Source organism: Anser anser (genome assembly GCF_964211835.1).
Source record: "Anser anser genome assembly, chromosome: 3".
Classification (NCBI taxonomy): Eukaryota; Metazoa; Chordata; class Aves; order Anseriformes; family Anatidae; genus Anser; species Anser anser.
Genome location: NC_139722.1, coordinates 58,759,803 through 58,776,810, shown reverse-complemented (window position 1 = coordinate 58,776,810; position 17,008 = coordinate 58,759,803). Strand labels below are relative to the sequence as shown.

At 37.5% G+C, this 17,008-nt stretch overlaps 1 protein-coding gene and 1 long non-coding RNA gene across 7 annotated transcripts in view; both read left to right on the top strand.

Annotated features, from left to right (window-relative positions):
• Window positions 1-15,370, top strand: part of LOC310896149 — a 35,186-nt gene extending 19,816 nt beyond the window's left edge. Inside the window, exon 2 of the long non-coding RNA XR_014581234.1 lies at window positions 7,320-15,370. This is a non-coding gene — a long non-coding RNA (uncharacterized lncRNA). The remainder of the gene's footprint in view (window positions 1-7,319) is intronic.
• PTPRK (protein tyrosine phosphatase receptor type K) overlaps window positions 1-17,008 on the top strand; it is a 422,368-nt gene that overhangs the window by 109,018 nt on the left and 296,342 nt on the right. The window lies entirely within an intron of this gene.

Below are 17,008 nucleotides of genomic sequence, written 5' to 3'. Positions count from 1 at the left end.
AGTATACAAAGAATTTTGTTGACAAGATTATAAGATCTGGATTGAATTTTAAAATTATCTGTTTGCATTCACAAATATTTCATAATTCTGTTTAAAAGCTTATATTTGGAATTAAAATTTGAGAAATAAAGAAAGGAATTTTCTAATTTATAGTGAGCTTTTTTCAGCTCCCATAGTGGTCTTCTCCAAGAATGTTAGGGAATGCTTTGTGCTAAACATTAACCAGAAGTTGCTTTTAATTCATCATTTACCACAACAAAGTCTTCATTCTTCACTGTCATCAGCGTATTAGTTTTCCTGTAAGGTCTAAAATGCTATGTAGATTTAAAAGCAAAAACAAACAAAACACAAAAAATCCAACCTTCGGTCAAAGATCTGAACTTGAATTGTGAAAGAATTCTTCCCATGTTTAGAGTTGATAGGAAAGAGAATATTTTTTGTATCAAATAAGTGAATTTTAATAATTGTAAAAACCTATGCTAATTTACAAGCTTTTCTAATGCCTCTGTTCTTGATTGAAATTTATAATAGGAAGAAAAATTACATATAACGATGTTTGTCTTTGACCTTCCATGTTAATTAAAATGGTAACTACCTTTAGTTCTATATCATCACCTAAATCATGAAAAACGTTGATTTTGTACTTTGTCATTTCTTAGCCATCCCTTCTTTTTTTTATTCTGATTCTTCCATCTTTATCTCCTACCCTTCTGAAATGCTTTAAACTACCCTTATGTATGTAGGAACAAGGTCATACAATAAAAGGACATCCAAAGCCGCAACAAGATTATCTTCAGTGCTTGCAATCAGTTTGTTTGCATAAATTAATGCATATGCGCAAGATCTTAAGGATGGTACTATCCACTTCATGTCATTTGCTCTGTAGGTACCTTCCTATGTGCTAAATGAGACTAAGTGGTGCACTAAGGAAGCCTGAGGCAGCAGAACAGGCAAGAATTTTTCAGACATATTTGCACTGCTTATCAAAAAAAAAAATAATTAATGACTCAAGTTTTAATCTTCTCTCAATTTGATGAGATGCAAGCCATTTGCAGAATTCTTAATTGACCTTTGAAATATAAATCAAGGAGTTATTCACTAAATTAATTCTATTGTAAGCAGCCCAGAAGACCAAAGTCTCCATGAGTAGGTGGGCATCTTGGAGCACAATGTAAATAAGGAGTATGTAAAATGAACTGGAGCTTGCGGGATGATTTGTTTACTCTTTATTTACACAAGACTGACTTAACATCTAATGATAAAGAACTGGACCTTTTGCTCTATCAGCTGGAACATAAAGAGAGTTAATGTTGTCTGTGAGATATGGAAAAATTTGGGGTTGACTGTATGTGATTTGGGATTTGTGGCCCTATCACAATAAGGTAGAACAGAGATCATTCAGGTTTCTGGCTCAGACTTCGTTCTGGTAAAATTGGTGCAATGCAGTGCTATGTTCATATAAGCAAGTCTCCTAATAATTTGAGCTTCACGAAGTCATGGCCTATCTTTTACTTTTGGATGAAGTAAAAGACTAGATCACTAATGAAAACAAATAGATATTTTAACCAAGAATGGGTATTTTTACTTTAAAAAGAGTCTGTCTAGCCAAGGGTTTTCTCTTGACTGCCAGGTTAGATACACAATTCTTACATCATATTTCATTTTCAGTCATGGTCTTTCTTTGATCTGGTAGATTCCATGCTTAACACCATCACTGTTGCTTTTCTCTAAATTTGACCAAATATATAACTTTATGCATCAGTGAAGTAGGAAGGTGGGGGCTTTTACCAGTGTCTATAAATCCCTGAAGAAAGGGTGCAAAGAGGACAGAGACAGGCTTTTTTCAGTGGCACCCAGTGCCAGAACAAGAGGCAGTAGGCATAAACTGAAACATAGGAGGTTTCCCCTAAACAGAAGAGAGATTTTTATTTTTTTTTATTGTGTAGGTGACAAAGCCCTAGCACAGGTTGCCCATGTGGAGAAGCTCTCCTTTGGAGTTCTTTAAAAGCTGCCTGGACATGGTCCTGGGCACCCTGCTCGGGGTGTCCTGCTTGAGCTGGGGGATGGACCAGATGGCCTCCAGAAGGCCGTTCAGCCTCAGACATCCTGTGATTCCGTGAAATTTTGGAATCTACTTTTCATATTTTCTATAAAAGTGGAATACATTTTAAAAAAAGATTTCTTGCTTCTCAACAGTGAGACAAAAGAGCTTTCCAGCTCTGAAAGTATTGTCCAGGTCTTTTATTCTTGTGGTCTGTATCTATGGAAGCAGATTTGGTTTTGTCTTTACCTCTATTGAATGCAAGACTAGAAGAGCATTGGAATAATCATTTTGTTCCAGTGTGTTACACAGTTATAATAACTCCTGTGTTACTTCTCCCTTCTGATGCAGGCACTATTGCTCACAGTCAGTGCAACTCAAGCAAAATGTCTTCATCTTAAGCCACAGTTTTTTTATAATCACAACTTTAGCATGATTTTTCTGATGGATTTCTCATGTTGGCAGTGTTAATTTATATACAGTTTCCTGGGGCAGCACAGACAGTTTTATTACTGTTACAGCTTTTCATTATAATGAAAATTCTACAAATAAGTAGCATGCATGTCAATATTGGAGATTTATGAGAGAGAAAATGAGAGAGAGAGGAGGGAAGGGTAGCTTTGTTCAAATTTTCTTCAATCTTTGTCTAAGTTTTCTAATTTAAATATAGCTGTAAAATAAATCATTTTCAGAAATTTAATCTACTCTGAGATAGTACAAGTTTGTAAAATTGTAGAAGGTAGGTATAATTTCATTTTAGTGTTTTTAAAGTTTGAGGTTTATGACTTGCAGTATTGTATTAAGTGTACGCATAAATTGCAGTGCATTGTACTGTTAACTGGCATGATATAGTAATTTCAAGAATTTAAGCACTTTATTAAGGAACAGAGAAATTGGAGATTTTTTGATATGCAAGAGATGAGAACATAATTAAAGGAGGTGCAAACCCACATTTATAAGATATATGGCACATCTGGCAGCTTGAGTGAGGATAATGTTTGTTTGGCTGTGGGAATGTCTGCAATTGTATCTGCCAATCTGACACAGTAGGAGTTTTAGCTAATGAGGTTGCCTAGCAAAAAGTGCATCAGGAGGAAGTCAGGGTTAAAAATAAGCATATATATGAAGAGAGAGCAAAAGATTTATAATGGATGTAGAACTGTTCCAAGTTGTTATGGCAACTAACATTTTAGACCCGTAATTACATAATAACAATGCTGCCAATCCTAAATGGATTGCATTTTTGTTATGGTTTTTCTCCCCCCCCGCCCCCCTTTTTTAAAGTTGAAATGGTTTCCAAAATATTCAGCATTTGGAATACTCTTTAAATGATTATGTAATGTCCATATATTTTCATTTCTGTAGAACTACAGTGAACAACAAATTAAAACTTCGTACAATAAATCTAAAAAAGTAAAATATAGGAAAACTATCCATGGCTTTGATACCAAAGAAGTTTGGTTTTGCTTAAACCTGTAACACAGATATAAAAATACAGATCCTAGGAATATTTCTTAACTTTGATTTAATTTACGGATTTTTCTGGCTTTTTAAAATCAATCTAATCACGCTGTTTCCCACAAATAGTCCCAAGAGAGTAAAGCCTTTGAAAATGTACAGAAATAATAACTAGAATGAATAGTGTAGATACTTGTTCTAAATGTCTCAAAAGAAAGAGTAAACTATTGTTCCTGCCACTTTCTGAAGCCAAATGTTTTGAAATTTCTGTGTAATAAATGCTAAGCAAAATTAAATGTAGTAGATTTGGAGTTGCAGTTCTTGCAGTCCATTTTTGGATTTGGTACATATGGTACTATGTTTGATCAAATAACAATAATAGTAACACTGACACATGAATTTACTGTTTAGGAGCCTCATTGGAATGGTCATAATGTGACATCTGCGTAACCTGCCTTTAGCCTGTTCTTATTTTAGGCTATTTCCTTTTTGAAAGAAATTATAATTCTGCCTTGTTTTGCTTGATGCCATTTAAAGAACTTCCTGCATCATCTTTGCAAGAGGGACAACACAAATAGGGGAGGGTAGTTGCTATAATTCAGAATTTGCCTTTTTTTTTTTTTTTTTTAATCCAATAGACTGAAGCATGATAGTACTTCAGTGATTTGAAAAGAATTTGAAGATGTTGGAGGTAAGCCAAGGAAAGTAAATTTCTCTGAAGATATGCTTAGGTACAGTCTTGTAAAATTCTTCTGGGAGGAGCTCTGGCAAGACATTGAAGCTTTTAGGGCAAGGTGTCATTCTCCCCATCTCGAAAATTGTGAAATTGTCACCCTAGCTTAGTTAAGTGCTTTTGTGACACTCAGGGCACTGCTCCCTGGCTAACAAGTTTTTCATGATTAAGAAACAAGCAACACAGGTGTACTTAATTCTTCTTCCAGCTCAGATTACTGGCAGGATTAAGTCTTCAGTTCTTTGAGTCTTCAGTTCTTTAACCCTTCAGTTCTTCCCAGGCGTGCCAGGACTGTGTTGTACAACTTGTCTAGAAAATCAGGGGAGGTTGCATTGTTTGTGTCTTGCATAAAATTCTTGTACTGTTGAAGAAGACTGGATTATGTTTTTCCATGATTTGTGTAGGTCGGTTATGTCCCAACTGTTGGATTTATAATCCTGTCAAGACAAGGACGAACAATTGCTTAATATTCCTGAGTCCAGATTCGTGACTGTTACTTAGAATAATGCAGTGAAAACCTATTTATTCTCCCATTTTTTTAATAAGGACATATTTTAGAATAAGATAAAGATAATTCCCAGTGGTAAGTGTGGTGTTTGATGTATATAATGGGTGCATGTGGATACAAGGGTGACATCAGTTTTTGCCCTAATATGAAAAATAATGAACTAAGCTGAGAGAAAGCTGATATCCTGACGGAGAGGGCTTGAGTTGTGAATTCAGGCTTAGTTAGCCATAATTGAAGAATGAGGGTACTGGTAATGCTCAAGGTCTTAATTTTTTTAATTTAATTTTAATGTATTAGGAGTGTAAATCATGTACCAATGAAGAGACTGGGAAAGAGTACAAACCCTGAAACATTAAATATAATGTTGCAGTAAGGCTGTCCAAGACAAAATTTTAGTAGGAACTTGCTAAAAGCATAGAAGTTAATTAAAACCTCAACTTTCTGAGAGCTGTCAGGTGCCGAGAGCTTGGAGGTGGCTGTTGGGGACAACAAATACTGATGGATTAAAAAGAACATTTCCTTATTTTACAGGGAAGCTGATTGTATTATTTGAACATGCACACATGATAGGAAAAGATCCTTCACCGAGAGGGTGCAGGGCAGTGGTCACAGCGCTGAGCCTGTTGGATTTCAAGTGGCATTTAGACAATGCTTGCTCAGCTCGCACGATCTTCCAGGTGTATGCAGTTTTCCTACAATTTCCTTTGCAGACATATAGTTGCCTGTATACTGCTGTTATATACCTGTTAAAATACTGCTCTTTGAAAAGAGCCTTAGTATTGCAATAGTTTATAAACCCTTTTACATAACATTTTTTTTTGCCAATTTGCTCTGTTATTATGAGCATGCAGGAGGTGTATTACATGGTTAAGGAGAGTGGTAGGCTTGGGTTGACAGAGGTTTTTTTCACCAAGGTGGCTGTATAAATCAATGGTGCTTTCATCTCCTGACATGATCAGAACTGGATAAGGTGTTACCTGAAAGGATATAACAAACCTGAAAAGATAATGAAGCAGAATAAAGCAAGAGGAATAAAGAGTGTTGTCTCTCTTTCCTGCCTTTGCTTGAGAAGGTGATGAATTTTGAAAGGAGCCCAGCAGTCTAGAGCAGCTTGGGCAAGAGAACTGAGAGAGCATGTGTGCTAGAGATTATGTAAAACCATGAAAGAGAGAGTATGTAGGAACGCAGAACTGCTCTTATAATTATTGCAGAACAACTGTTGGTAGAATGGCGGAGTAGGGTGAGCCTATGAAATCAGGCAGCACGTCAGGATAAATGTAGATATGTATGTTTGCACATAATGAAATGTTTTGACAGATGAAAATATAGCTGGGTTAAAACAAGTGCTGGATGAATGAGAGAATGGTAGGACTTAGCACCAGGGTTCATGGAGCTACAAAGTGTGCTTCCTGAAGTTCCTGATCTGCTTCCTGGAAGAAGAAACATGGGAAAAGATTAGTCCTTTCTTGTGCTGTTCTTTAACCACCCCAAGCAGCCAGTGTCACAATTATTACAAGATGCTTTCAGAAGATCCTGTTCACTTCTCTCTCCAGCTCCATCCAGGAATGACTTTAAGAGAAAGCTGCTGTTAGAGCTGATGTTTGTAGTTGTGGCTGATTCTAAACTACCTTTGGGAAGCATAGGTGTTGGCATGCTACATCAGTAGTCAGCTTTTGATTTTACCAGGAGGTGGGCCTGTTGTAGAGTGCAAAGAGATCAAAGGTTATTAAAAATAGTTTTAGAGTGACTTGTGAAGCTGCTCCCCTTAAGTAACTTCTGGCAAGTTCTGCTCTTTTCCAAGTAATAGGGATGGAAATTGTGAGACTGTGGTTGTTCCTGCAGTGGGTAGTAAGAGGACCTGAATAGCCTCTGCTCCATGCTGCAGGGCTCATGGGGGCTGCACTGGGAGCTGGAAGAGGTGCTTTGGGAACCACCTGGTAGCCGCTGATGTTGCCAAAAGGATTTGGCTCTAAAGTCAACCTCCTTGTTAAGCAAGGAGAATTGACTCATTCTGCTCTTTAGAGAAAACTTGGATTCTTGCTGGACTGCTCTTAATCAGATACATCTTCTGAAAGGTGTGGGGAGTTTTTGAATTTAGTGGCCATTAATTTGCTTAACAACTTCAGCAGCTTGGATTGGGGATACTTGAAGCTGAAGAAGCTCAGAAGGGAACTGTGAGGGTGCATTCTTTTTATGGAACAATCTGTTACTTATTTTCTGAGTGGTGAGGTGCATAGTTCTGTCAGGTATGTCTTCAAATTCTCAAAATTTTGTTGAGTAATCAAGTATGAATCGCTGTTTAGCTTCTTCATATAGTCAAGAGTACTGTTTTCTGTCTATAACTGATTAAAAATACATTTTATGGTAATAGGATATAATTGAAACAGAACAGTTAATTTTTAAAGTGAATTTAAATTAATTGTCTTCTTGCCTTTTCCTTCCCTTATTCCCAAACCCCTCTTCACTGGAAAGCAGGAAAGCAACATCCAGCTTTGTTTTTCATTCATTTAAAGTGTGACTTTTGATTCAGAAAAAAATACTCAAAGAAACACAAACAAAAACCTTGACAGGCTGTCTAGCTGTAAACGGATAAGCATGTTTCTGCATCCCTTCTTCACAGAAGATTTGATTTGATAGTTTCAAAAAGAGTTTATGAGGAAAAAAACTCTGAATGCTGTTTTTCTGCCCATGAGTATCTCCTCCAACTTGTTGAAGATTTAGGCAATAGCAGACAGGTCCTGAAGTCAGCACTGCCAGAGAGCTGCATCTTCAATTACAGCATTTTCAGCAGTAGAGTGCTAACAGGGAAGAAAAGTCTGGTAGCCAGCTTCAACGAAGCCGTACGTACATAGCTGAGTTGGCTCTCTTATGTATTGTAGGCATCTTCCCAATGGACTTTCAAAAATGGTAAATTTTTTCGTTATATACTACCAAATCCTTTGCGCTAAAGAAGTAAACAAACAAACAAAGAGTAGTCCATTTCCCTTGCAAGTATTTGGTCTTCCTGAGGAATGTTTCTATTTCTTTGTTTCGGTGCATGTTTTTTCCTATTACTATGTTTCTTTCTAAATGTAGTTTCTGCAGGGTAAGGAACAAGTTTGTGTACAGAAATAGCCATATCCACTTAGATTCTCATATAATTCATTTTAGAAATAAATAGTTTTAAGCTGAGAGCTGCATGGGTTGATGAGGATGCCTGGTTAACGTGGGAAACTATCAGCAAACATCTGAAGTGTTAATCTGGTAAGTTGAGGGGTAATTCATTGCAGGTGATTCCCTCATATGTCTGTTTGCTAACAGGTGAGCTCAAGGAGTTTTAGAGTATTTGCATATGTGTTTTGAAGTATTCAGCTTGTTTCTTAATGAAACTTGTATGTCATATAGACGTATGAGGAGTGGCTGAAGTCCCTTGGTTTGTTCAGCCCAGAGCAGAGCAGGCTGAGGGGAGGCCTCATGGCGGCCTGCAGCTCCCTCACGAGGGGAGCGGAGGGGCAGGCGCTGAGCTCTGCTCTCTGGGGACAGCGACAGGACCCGAGGGAACGGCATGGAGCTGGGACAGGGGAGGGTCAGGCTGGGGGTTAGGGAAAGGTTCTGCACCCAGAGGGTGGTCGGGCACTGGGACAGGCTCCCCAGGGCAGTGGTCATGGCACCGAGACTGACGGAGTTCAAGAAGAGTTTGGACAACGCTCTCAGACACAGGGTCTGATTATTTATTTTTTTTATGGTTCTTTGGGAACCCAGGAGTTGGACTCGATCATCCTTATGGGTCCTTTCCAACTCAGAATATGCTGTGATTCTATGATTCTATATTGATCAGTCAATTGGAAGCACTAAACTGTAAGAAAAAGTACACTAGTCATAGATTTTTGCATTCTGTGAGTACTTGGAAAAACTGAACATTTGTGGTAGTCTGGAGGGTGTTGATGCTAGACAACATTTTTTTTTTTTGTTAAATGTTAATTTCACAGGTTCTTAGTTTAGCTATTTTTGCAAAAAGACTTTATCCCGTAATAAAATTAAACTGTAATCAGTTATTCAATTAGATTAAAACTTTTTGTTTAGATTTGATCAACGGGGAGTGTCATGAAATACATGCTGAAATTGCTTCCAGTGCATTATTGACAGCCCTTGTTTATGTTGTTCTGCCCTCCCTTCCCATGGGATACTTACTGAGAGTGCAAGATCTTAGATATTTTCTGGGATTTGAAATTCAACAGGGAGTTCAGACTTACTTGGCAAAACAGCTTGAGGTTTCATATGAGTAAATCTTTTATGCATTATATAACTGGGATGGGATGTGGGCTAATATTTGTCTAGTTTCCTCTGAAGTACATCTTTTCAGCAATATTAATATAATTTGATTTGTTTAAAGTTAATATATATAGGACCCAGTTCAGTGCCATGTGTTTTCACGAGAAAATGTTGTATGTTAGGCAGACTGTCTTTGGGAAACAGTGAGCATGGATAAAATCTTTTTATAAGAGACTTGGTGCAATTTGCATGAACCAGAATGGAGATGTGGTAGGCAAGCAGCGTGGCGAGACATTGCTTGGCAAAAATGGTGGCACAACGTATGTGCTGCAGGGCAGTAAGAAGATGAAAGACAGATATTCTGGAAGTGGCAGAAGAGGTTTTATCTCAGTCTCAGAAAGGAAATCTAGAAATAAGTGGAAAAGGTTGCATAATAGTTGAAGGTCTTGTGTGAAATAGAATTAGTGGAGCCAGGGCTGTTTCCTGGGCCCTTCTCTGTTCCTCCAGCTGTAGTTCTCCAATCTGACTAATAGTGCCTCATAGTTGCTGAGACTGCTTTTTTGGTAGAAGGCAAATGACATATTCTAAAGGGTTGGCAGTGTTGCAGGATGTTTGGTTGGTGCAGACTGACTGCATCTGTTTCAACATGTGCTGTCTTTATCCTTTCCGTCCTTCTTCAGCTGAGGAGAGTCCAGAGTGGGGCTTGTTTGGGTGCTTTAAGGTTATTTTCACTGCTCATGAAATGATTGAAGTTTTTCATAGTCTGGAGGCTTAATTATGTAGCTATCCATAGACGAGGACTGAAAGAGTTGCTCCCAGTATAGTCTTCTATGTGTTGCTTGTGCGCCTACTTATGTGGAACAAAAACCCTTAAGTACTTTATTTTTATTGCTTATTCACTTAATGGCTTCTCTACTGAAATTAAAGTAATAGACAGTGTTTGTGTGATACAGATATTGGCCTTAAGTGTATTGAAGTCACTGAATTGATGCTATCTACCAAATGATTATATTGCCAAATACTTGTTGCCACAGCAATCCTGTTCTTGAATTAGTAGCCTGAAAGTGGAAGGGTTTGCTTTATAAACACAGGCAAGATGTACGTTGAGAAAAATGTGTCCTGGAACTCTGGAAATAATGATCCAAGGGCATCTTTTGGGGAAAAGATCTTCTCCAGATTTTTTGTGCAAATTAATTTAGCTAAAAGTTTATTTTAAGAGAACTTTAGGATCCTCTATCAGGTGTTTGTTTGTTCAAGAAAGGTTTACAATTCATGCTCATCAGAGGATAACTGATTTACAATCAGTTATCAAATCCTGAGCCCGAGTATTTCTCAAACACCACTGTCTTCGTGGTTGTGCCTTCATGTGCCATTCTTGCTGCTGTCTGCAGGCTTCCTTGAGTCTCATATGATCCATTCATTTGATCCGGTGAACTCATTGCATCACAGAAACTCTCCAGTCATTTTAACGGTGCTTTTAATGGGATTTCTAGAAACAGTTCTATGATTAATTTTTCCAAGTATCAAAGTCCACTTTGTTTATAAGCATAAAGCTGTAACAGAAAACTGACCTTGGTTTTTGTAGGAAGCGGTATGAACCACCCAAAACCGGTATCTAGACTTGGTGATATTTTACACTGATTAGAACTGGTTGAACACTAGCTATCTGTCTGCCCTGAACCTCTCTCCTCCTTCCCCTTCTCCTCCCTCTTTTGAGCTCTTGGAATCATCCAAACTCTCATTCCTGGCATTCTCTTTTGCAACCACATTTCATCTCTTACTCTCCTTTCCTTTGATAGCCCTTATCTGTATGTAATGCTGTAGTTCTACTTTGCTTGGAAATGTCCTCCAGCATTGTATCATAAGCAATCTCACAGGATATTACTGCTTACTCTAGGGCTACTCCTGTAGAAATCTGTTGTTAACCTATCTGCAGCCTAATGGTTGAACGAAAACATTTTTTTTTTTTTAATTTAGTTATGTGTACCTTTCACATTTTTATTCTAATTTCCATCTCTGCTATTCCATTTGGTTTTGCAGTATTTTTTCTCCTTTATATTTGATGTGATTTTTGGGAAGAGTTTCAGGAGGATGAAAACCATATTTATATATTAGCTTTTACTGAGTTCTCTCTGCTTTTTTTTTTTTCCCCCAATTTTTTTTTCCCCTCTTGCATTTGTTCTGGGCAGTAATGTTCTTGCCATAGGGCCATAGCTAGGAAATAGCTAGTAAAACAGGGCTAGATGTGAAGATTTTTTTTTTTGCTTACTCATCTCATAGTTGTGATTGGTATTGAGTAGAAACTAATAAAGCGAACAGAGAATTGTGTAGTATTAAAGTTGTCTATTAAATCAGCTAACTTTCAGAAATAATTAAGAACAATATTGAACTGTCTGCCTATGTAATTTTGGGTAGGTATACATGTTATTGTCTTGTTCCTACTTTGGCTTAATTATACTGTGCCCAGCATGATTCATGAAAGGTGAAGATGGTTTCTGTTTAATCTGACGGGACAACTATGTCTTTAAAGGTGACGCAGGCTGACCACAGCTCATTTCACTACTTTGGGTACCTCAGGTTGGTGTGTGTTGAGTTCGAAATGAAAGAGTAAGAGCCATGTTATATGGCTCACTGTTAAACTGAATGAAAATCTTCCAGTGTTAAAGCGAGTCTCTCTTCTTTCTGGCAGCATGGTGCTTTCAATAGTGTTATGATTTATCAGGACAGAGTTCTTTTATCATACTGATGCAGTGCCCCTCAGTCTGTAGTAAATAATCAAATTTTTAAGGCTTTGACTGGAGGTGAAACTTTGTAACCTTTAATTCTCTGAAGACAGGAACAATTTTTTTAATTGGTAGAGATGATAAATAGCTTTCCAAATAATTGTACCTTATAAGGACAGTAAGGCACTGATCACTTGGAGAAGCAAATGTGCTTGCTGACCTTTGAATTAAAGCAGAAATTGTGGCAGATATTAAAAATTATGGTCTATTTCTAGTTTTCCTCCCTTAAAGCTATGCCTGTCTGTGGTATTGAACTTAAAAGTAGCATGGTTTAGGTAACTTCATCATTCCTTTGTTATGGAAACTATTGATTCATTGGATATCCTGTAATACAAAAAAATTAACATTCCAATGCAAATACTAATTTGTCAAAAATTAATATATTCTCTATGTAAATTACAGAAATAAATTATGACAATTGATTAGTTGCGATCAGACATAGAACCGAATAATTCTGGCAAAAGAGAAGCACGAAATTAAGGTCAGAGTTTGGAGTAATTGTTATAGATATCTAATGCCAGATGCCTGCAGACTAGGTGTAGATATTATGTGTGTTTGATACATGCTTTTATTTGCTTCTTTTGGCTTCAGCCTCCCATGTTCTTCTACACCCACAATCTCTGAAGGTGCCTTTTGTGTAAAACTATTGAGCCTTGCAGGAGAGAGGCATTTCTCTTGATAATTCTAGCAATACGCATCATTTTATATGCTGATTTTATCGCATATTGTTCAAATTGGTTCATTAAAATTAAACATCATTGAATACTTCCATAACCACCTGCGCTGCCTTAATTCCTGTTTTGCTAAATGACTGAGCCATAAGACTTGCTGCAAATCTTGCCTCTTGCCTATGTTGCGCATTATAAAAATGCTTGATTATATTAAAGAACAAAAAGTACTTGCTTTCAAAATAGCTTACATCTCTCTATTTTAGTCTAAGTTTCTCAGTAGATTTACAACTAAAATGGTAATTAGTACCTGACATTGAATGAAATGAATGTTTTTTTATTAGCCGTGTAGACTTCTAAAATTAAATACCTTCAGAAGCTAAAAATAAGTTTTTGTTTTTTTTCTTTTGCTCTTTGTTCAGATAAAGCAGTTATAACAAACCAGGCTCTATAGCCTAATTGTTCCTCTGGGCCCCTGGGCTTTTTTTTTTTTTCTCATTTATTTATGTTTCATGTAATAATGAGAATATTGGAGAAAGGGAATTGGGGAAAATTGAGATTGCAGATTTATAGAGTCCAAATGGCTTTTTGTATTTATATTCAATGGAATCCTTTTCCACCTCGCCTCCTCTCCATCTGCAGCCAGTTACTAGCCACTTTCCAAAAAACGCCTTCCCCCAAACCCAAACAGCTGATTCTTACATAAATTAAGTCATGGGAATATTTGTAAGTCGTTTCTGTTGTTATTAACTCATTTATGCTCTGTTTTAATGGGGGCAAATGCCTTCCAGAGCCACGAGTTTCTTTACTTGCAGGGCTGTGGTTCGACAAGATGCATTTGAAGAGAACCCGACATGTCGCTGTTGTCGGCCTGTGGCCTGGTGTGCCGCTGCCTCACCGCTGGCCCCTGGCCCCTGGTCCCTGGGCTGGGGCCTCAGGGAACCACCTGGCTCCTCCCTGCCAAAACCAGGCCCCATTTTGGGCCCGTCCTCGGGCTGGCAGGAGGGTGCTGCACTTCTTCCATTCATGCCTTACAGTGTCCCAGGCTTTCAGCATGTCTTCTGCTCCCAAAATGGCAGCCTTGGCATTGTGCTGTACAAGCAGCTAAAATGCGACCCCTTTTCCACCCCCACTGTTATGAACTGAAGAAGCAAGGAAGGGAGCAGGGAAGCTGCTGTGGGGTGATACTGGGGCTGAGTGGCAGGGAGGTGGCCTGGCCAGTCTGCAGGGAGTCACCTGTGAGCGTCTTGAGGGCCTGCTGCTGGCCTGGACACCCAGGGGTGGACACTGAAACAAAGCACCTGCAGCCCAGCAGAGGGGACGGTCTGCAGCTCCTCAGCCACCCTTCAGTGTGACAGTATGTTTCAGGTGGTAGTGAGCAAAGGTAGGGTAGATATGGTGGAGAGTACAGAGGAAAGGAAATTCTGTAATGTTCAACGAAGCACAAATGTATTTCTGTAAATATGTGAAGAGAAGAGAGATGAAGCAGTAGATACTACGTGACTTCACCTGCGAAACTTACTCAAGCTTAGGGCAGAAATGTCTTGATGAAACTGTAACTGCTTTACAGTAGGTGAAAATCCCCTGGGAAAACTCAAGTGGTGTCCAGTCATTCTTAATGTTTCCACTGGTGCCATGGATGATGAATTATCAAGTGTCTTTTGCACTTGCTGTGGATATCCAGGTTTCTGAGCCTGCAAGACTATTTGAGGATAATGTGGTATTCAAAGTGACTATGACAGAATGGGGAACTAATCAAGAGGAAGTGAAAAACAATGAAAGAGAAATGATTCAGTGAAACTCAGTAGCCTTGCAACTAAGGTTGGGAGGAATAATCAACATCATGAATGCAAGATGAAGTAGTAGAGCTGCACAGATGTGTTTTGTGGCTCAGCGTTACTGTTTTAAATGTGAATCAGGGTTGTGATGCTATTGTGGCAACCAATGTTATTCGTTTGTATAGGATATTGTATATGAAAGTGTGTAAAATAGTCTTTGTTAGTGTGAATAGAAGACTGGGTACTTGTATTCCATTTGGAGCATGCAAGCAGATTTCCCAGTTGGGGAAGCCTCAGAGGAAAGCTGCAGAAATGAAAGAGAAATGACAGCATATTCTCTATGGAAAGACTGAAGAAATTAGGATTGCTTTTCCTATACAAGAGAAAAAGGAAATAAATTTTTTCAAAAAATAAAAGGTTGCTGCAGAGAAGAAGGTGGTAACTGATTCTTCATGTAAACTGATGATAGGTTAAGAAGTAATAATCTTCAATAGCAATAAGAGAGACTCAGTTTGGAGATTAGCTAAAACATTAATTAAATTCTGGAATGGAGTGCTTAATAGCTGTCTCTTACCTGAGCAGTAAGTGTTCTGCTATCTATTGTCACAGTTTTTTCCCCCCACCTGAAATGTCTCCATGTATATAAAAGCCCTGAAAAGCATGTCTTTTGTATGCAAGAAAAACAAAACAAAACTGTCAGCTAACAATTCACAGACTTTATGGCCTATTTGTTTTATCTGTTTTCGTTGGAACGAATCTAAATTCCTTTATTTAGAAGCTACTATAATTGATTAACAGTGTGATATTCATGTCATAGAAATGGATTTTTTTTTTAAGATTAGTATAAGTATTAAAAGACAATATGATTATTTTGTCCTTATTTTCTGAGATGCTTCTTGACACTTGATTCTATTTTATTTAAACATTCAGAACATTTTAAGGCAATGTTAAGTTTCATAGTTGTTAACTTTGGAGTTACTTTATGGTGTCAGCAAATTCTGGTTTTGAAGGAAAAGTTTTAGGGACTAAGATTATACTCTTCTAATTGCTATGTCCTCTTAGTTCGGTATAAATTATACATTCCCTTAGGAAGTATGACTGCAAAAACTTCATTTAAAAGCTTAATTGCAGTGTAAAAAAGAAAAGAAAATGAAATCGCTCCATGGATGACTTGGTACTCTGGTATATGTACTCTGTCGTTGGAGGAAACCAGAATGTGAAATAACTCAATCAAAAAAGAAATTTGCCTGAAATTACATGTGGAACATGGGTTCAATTCCTGCTCCTCTAAGTGTTACTTGTAGTGTTTAACTAATGAATATTAGTATTAGAAGTTCACAAACTGTCTGAAACTGAGACTAGGTTCTCATCTCTCATATGGTTCATCTTTAGATAGTTTATTTTATTTATTTTTTGTTTTGTTTGTTTAGAACTTCAGATTAATAATCCCATTAGTTGGTACCAAGTGTTAGCTGGTAGGTGAGGTGACAGAACGCTTTACAAGCATGTCTAAGTATATTTTGTTGGCATTGAGAACTTCAGTATTCAAAGTACAGGAGGATTTAAATAACATTAGAATGCATAGGCTAGCTACTTGGAAAGAAATAACTAACTTTAAATTTTAATTAATTGGAAGTTGAAGTGTCAAGAGGAAGGATGTTCATCTCCATAAAATGAATTGCTTTCTGAGAACAAAACAAAATCCCCCAAACAACAACAAAACCCCACAAACCCCGTTAATATCTGTGAACTTCAAGTTTTCTCTAAAACAGCAGTATTAGTTTATACACAGTCTTTTTCCTTGCTGTTCTTCCCATTGTTGAACACAGAGCCCAATTATTTCTTTCAAAACAGTATCAAAAATGCTGGTATGTTAGCTTGAGTGATTTTTATAATAGATAGGGTTGTTTCCATCCATCTCAAAAGTATTCCCCTGTAGAAGAAAGATGGTGTGTACTAGAGTGTAAAACCAATTGAGCTGCTAATATTATTTGAGAAGCAAGGGCTTATAGGTTGAGCTTACTTATTTATTTTCCTTTATTTTAAACAACTGATTCAGATGGAAAATATGATGATCTCTCGGGCATGCTAGCCTCCATCATGTCTGATGGAGATGCAGCAAAATCAGACTAAGTACAGGTTATAACCATTACTCTAAAAGTAATGTATTAATGCTAATCAGTTTAAGTATTTGGGAGAGAAGAGTGGTTGCTGTCTGTGGAACGGAGAGCTGTTAGCGAGAGGTGAAGCATAAGGGGAGTTGTCACACACCATAAACCTTGTGAGCTTCAGCATGTAGGAGAGCTAGGAATTCCAATTTTTGAACCTAAGTTTTTAATGAATTTTATAGGCCTTCCGTGAGTATAAGGACAAATGTTTCAACTCTGTTTTGAGAGGTGTTTTCTTCTTTTTCCCCTCTGTATTTTATCCTTTTTATTCCTTCTATGAATTAGTTCTAGTGCATAGCAGATACTTTTTTTTTTTTTTTTTAAATTTTGTTTGTGTGGAATTTAATGTGATGATTATGTACTCTCATATTCTTGGATAGTATTCCTCAATGCATTTTTTGGATATGTAGGATGTGTGGATTTTGACTGTTCTCGTTAGGTTATTTGTTATGGTTATAATGGAGGTGTGTTATAAGGCTCTTTGCACTTGGAAGATCAACATTGTAGTCAGTGTCTGGAAAAGCAAAAGAAATTGCAGAAGGAGATTTTTGTAGACATTGTAGCCTGTTCACAGAATCGTAGAATAGCTGAGGTTCAACGGGACCTCTGGAGGTCATCTG